Here is a 5,336-nt window from a genome sequence, read left to right as displayed (position 1 = left end):
CTTTTAATTTGGGTTGTTGAATGTCAACGAGAATATTATTTAAGTGACCTTGAGGGTCATTTGGAAAACACACTGAGAGATCAAGAGATTGAATTTCTAAAGTGAGAAGTTCTTACGAGGAAATTCTGATCAAGTAGATTTCTTGTAGTTGAGGGGCAGGGATAGTTGGGTTGGAGTATCTTCTCAAGAGCCCAGGATATGTAGCAGAGAGAGGCAGAGAGACACCAGAGGGGTTGACGTTTAGCCATAAGGGCCCACGCAGAGCTTAACGCTGAGCCAGAAGGGCTCATGCAGAGGCAACTCAATCACCCACGCAGAAGTCCGAGTTTTGTGGAGGAGCTGAAATTTTTGAGTTGGGAGGGATGGAAATTGCTCCAGAAGGTAGGACGTTTCCCATTTGAGCTGATGCAGAGCCTCAGAGAGCTTCACGCAGTTACTACACAGGGGTAACGTAGTTGTAGTCGGGGACAGTTGATTCAGCTACCGAAACAACCAGGATTGCTGGGTAGAGTGAGGTAATCTAACAATTCTTCTTTGCCAGTTGTATTTCTCTGTAACTAGATTGTCGGGAGGGCATCCAGAGTTGTATTAAAAAACTAATGCTTAATAATATAAAACCCTCAAAGCTGTTGCATCGGTTTTCCAGTATTGGGTTTTTCCGGGGACATTTGTACTAAAATAAAGGTGTCAATTGTGTTGTATTTTCTTTCTTGCTCAGTCTCTTGTTTCCGCATAATATTTAATTAAGTGAAGGTTGCAGTGTATGCATTACGATATTTGTTGTAGGAAACTGCAAGTAATTTGTTTAAAGGAATTTAACAAATAGGAGTAATATCACAGTGACATGCGAGCGACTATAGCTTTCCCAGTCACTCCCTTAAGCCTGGGATGCGAGCGACTGGGGTCAGATCTGGATTGCGGAAACACTAAACCCCCAGTTGCATGGATGGACAGTTTTCTGTGTGGCTAGAAGGCTTTAGTCACATGGATGAACTTCTATGCATGTGACTACAATTGAATCCTTCATGTTCTGTGTGTGCGACTGGGGCCCAAAACCCTAAATCAAAGATGCGAGCCTCAGACCCTGCAATTTCACCTCAGAGTGAACCTAATCATCTGCGAATGAGCCTCAGCGCTGTGCGATCCAAAAACTAAGATAGAAGAGTGTCTCATCATTGTGTCTAAATGAGGCAGAGAGCACTTGATTCTAGAGCCTTTCAAGGTGGTCCACTTTGCTTTAGGGTTGACCTTATCAAATATGTACATGTGGGATTTGTCTTCATAATTACACTTTCCCTTATTTAATTTGAGTGATATTTAGGTCGATTTTGGTCTTCTTGAAAAGAGGAATTTAATGCAACCATTATCTCCATTAGGTGAGCTGGCCAAAGTGGAATTTGACCACAATTGCATATTTTAACAACTTCAAATTTTTTGTCTCATCTTATATAGTGGGATGACCACATCTAGAGCCATAAGGCACATGACCTCCACACAAAGTTGCATCCACATCATTTCTACACCCTTGATCAAGGAATTCTGATATTATTCTACGTCTTAAAGAGATGTTTGTGCTTGTGGATCCATATCCACTACCATGGGTGGATGTTGATGGAGTTCTTGCTCTATGTAGGCTAGTGGTGTCATGTTCAACTTTACCCTTGATATTTTAGATTTGTCTTCCTCCTCTTCTCTTATGTATTTGGCTCTTTGTGTGTTGACACACTTAGATAGGTTTTGATTCCTATTTACCTAGTTCCATCCCATGCCATTTCCCCACATAGATGCTTTCTAGCATGGTTATATAAACCCGTGTAAGTGATTTTGAAATGGGGGCATGTAAATTCAGTGCTTCCACCCCCTTTCCCTCCTACAAGCTTAATAACATATTTCCATAAGGGGGTTTGGTCTACCTTAGTTTTCTTTCTAGCATCATATCCACTCTCATTATCCTCCTCCTCTTCCTATTGGTACTCTTCTTTTCCATGGTTTCCTAATCCGCCACTACCCACTTCTTGATCATCATCATCACTTCTTCTTCTTCTGATCCCCATCACCATCATCATAACAAAAAAAGGAACCAACAAGAGAAGGCTAAGCCATATACCCATCACGTTTGGTGAGGTTTGAGTTTCTCGCCTGCAATAAAATGGAGGAATGGGAATTGATAAAGAGTAGGAGAAGAGAACATCTTTCATTCAACATATAAAAAACACAAATTCTATTTGGAGAAAAAAAGAATGGGATCAAACCCTAACTGTTTGGCTCTCCAATGGTGGTGCCTTCAATCTCCCAAGCTCTCTCAAGTGATAGCCTTCAATCTCCCTTGCAAGCTTCTCAAGCTCAAACCCTCTCAATCTTCCTGTCTCTCAAGCTCCTTAAGCTCAAATCCTTGTTGAGTCCCAAACTTGCATATTTCCTATACACCTTTTTAGCCTTTTTCCATTTACCTAGACCTCCTAAGTTGTCAAATCATTGCATATTAGTTTAAAAAGAGCATATAAAATGGTTTCCTAACTATGTCTTGTGACTACTGTTTGATCTAGATTTTTGCTCAGTCAGCTGCGGAATCTTGTCACTTTCCGCAGCCAGCTCAACTTTCTGCAGCTTTTCTGTTGAAGTCTATGTTACAGGTGTCTACAGGTGAATCCGGCCACATGGGAAAGTTGCAAATGATGTGGACATGGACCGTGTCCTCTTGGTTCAGATGAATCCCTCACAGAAGGCCGTGGTCAAAGACAGTGAATCAGTGGTCAACCTAAGAGTTTTACGGTGGCAGAACTCTGTTTTTCACCACGTGAAGACTTGCGTGGCAATATTCCTAAATATCAGGAGACGTGTTAACAACTGTAGACTGCTTCATGAACCGAATCTAACAGCCACCCTCCTTGGATTTATTTTTCACGGCTACCATAATGCTAGATTTCTGGATGTGGTTATTCACGTGTCTTTTTATTAGCGCAGATTTTAGGAAAGTAGTTGTGTCATCCTCTGTTATAAATAAAGAGTTCTCATACGCATATTAGCTAGCTTTTTGAATGTAATTTTGACTGTTTACGAGCCCACTGTGTCGTGACTTAATCCTTATGTTATGACTGCATTTTAATACATGAGAAGACACTGTTTATAAGCTCAATTCGTGGTTGATTGCTGATTGGCCGAGGTTGTGCAGAGGGCCCCTGTACACACTAAGGTTTTGTAATTGTTGTATAGTTCCATGCTTTATTCCTTTACGTTCCTGACGCCATAATTGTTTGCTTGTATATATTACACTGCTTATGGTATTCATGTTGATTGCTGTCCATAGTTTTTTATGCTTTCTAATGCTGTTAACTGATCAGTGTCTTTATTTCAGGTTCTAATAGGCATCCTGGGCATTTGCACATAGCTTTTTAATGACTAATGACATGGAATTATCTTGTCCTTCTGCTGATTTATTTTCTTAGTTCTAATTCTAGCACTGTTTATTTCTTTCAATTTTGTTCATTTACTTTTCTGCAAGATAGATATTAGATTACTCATGTCATTTTTAGTTACCTCCTATAGCCAGAGCGAGTCAAATGGTGAGGGATTGAAGTATGAATGCGTAGTTTGATATTAGTTTATTTTTTTTGCAAGTTAGTTATTGAATTGCTCATGTCATTTTTAGTTACCTCCTATAGCCAGAGCGAGTCAAATGGTGAGGGATTGAAGTATGAATGCGTAGTTTGATCTTAGTTTCATTTTATGCAAATTAGATATCAGATTGATCAATTTGTTTATGATTACCTCTTATAGCCAGAGCGAGTCGAATGGTGAGGGGTTAGAATATGAGTTGATGTAATATGATTTAGTTTACTTTGCTTGCAGCTTTTGAATTTCTTTGAGTTCAGTTTCTTCTTATACAACAACAAGGATACTGGGTTTCATAGTCACTAGCTCACTGTTTGATTTAATTAGAATATAGGTACATTTTTATTTTCTCTTAGGAACTGATTTCATCATTGCAAGTTTTAAAACCTTTTTGAAAACTTTGAAGTTTGGAAATCATTTTAAAGGTCACCATTGCCTTGAACACTTATATCCATACTTGACTTTTAATTTTTCCATCTCACATTAGGGAATCAACAAAAGATAAATCCAAAAACAAACCAAAAAATCAAAAACGACAAAGAAGTAAGAAATCGGTTATCTTGCATATATAGTGCACCTCACTTCAGCAGTTTACGACTCCCGGATTGACAATTAATATAGCAATTTAGGACACACTAAATCGACCAAACATTTTGGCGCCGTTGCCGGGGAAGTGAAACTAGGTAGCCAATTTCTTAAAAAAAAAACAAGAAAATTTCAAGGAAGGTAAAAATTGATAACTTCTCAAAGTATGCTCTCTTCTTGCACCTAGTGTGACCTGGAGGATCAGAAAAGAGAGTTATTGGTTCAATAATTTCTTGAGTATGCTCTCTTCTTACACCTAGAGTGATCTGGAAGATTAGAAAGAGAATTATTAGCCCGACTTGAAGAAAAAAAAATGACATGCATAGAGCAAGAGATTCTAGGGGAAGGTTTATAGCTAGGGCCAAGAGTTCGATTTTTACAACTCCATATACTTCAAGGTATAGACAAGATACACCTCCATCATTTCCAACTCACACTCCTAGCCTTAGGATTCCTGGAATTCAAGGGGCAGCAGCTGAATTAGGAGACTCTCCCACACTATCCACCGAATCCGAGTTAGGAAAAGATCCTTTCTTTACTTCTACAGGAAAACACATTGTAATCGAGGAAGTAGAATCACTTGAAGAAGAAGAGGGAGAAATTCCTCCTCGTTCGCCATTAGTAGAAGAACCAGAGGACTCTGAAATCTCTGAGGAAACTATCATGACAGAGGAAGTAGTAAACGGATTTGGAGGAGGTAGAGGTAGAGGTAGAGGAGGAGGAAACAATGGATGAGGTAGAGGTAACAACGGGGGAAATAGGGATGGAGATAACTCATTTGGATTTCCTATAGTTGATGAGGAATATCGAACAACAATGAAAAACATCTCACCATTTTTCCTCCCAAACTTTTATGGGTTGCGAAGTGAGAATCCTGAAACATTTCTATTTGAGTTTGAAGTCGTGTGCCGAACTTATGATTATATGGAAGACTCTCAAAAACTCAAATTGTTTCCTTCAACATTGAAGGGGGCTGCTCTAAAATGGTTCATGGGATTAGTCACTCAATCTATTAGGACTTGGAATGATATGAAACAAACTTTTTTGGATAGATACCTGGACTATTGTATGCCCACCAATCATAAGGATGAAGTATTCAAAATGGTGCAAAAGGAAGATGAAAACTTGGAGGATTTACT

Source organism: Pinus tabuliformis, chromosome 1_2 (genome assembly GCF_031772625.1).
Source record: "Pinus tabuliformis cultivar Carrire ecotype Pingquan chromosome 1_2, CPIR1, whole genome shotgun sequence".
In the NCBI taxonomy this organism is placed as follows: Eukaryota; Viridiplantae; Streptophyta; class Pinopsida; order Pinales; family Pinaceae; genus Pinus; species Pinus tabuliformis.
This window is presented reverse-complemented; position numbering follows the sequence as displayed.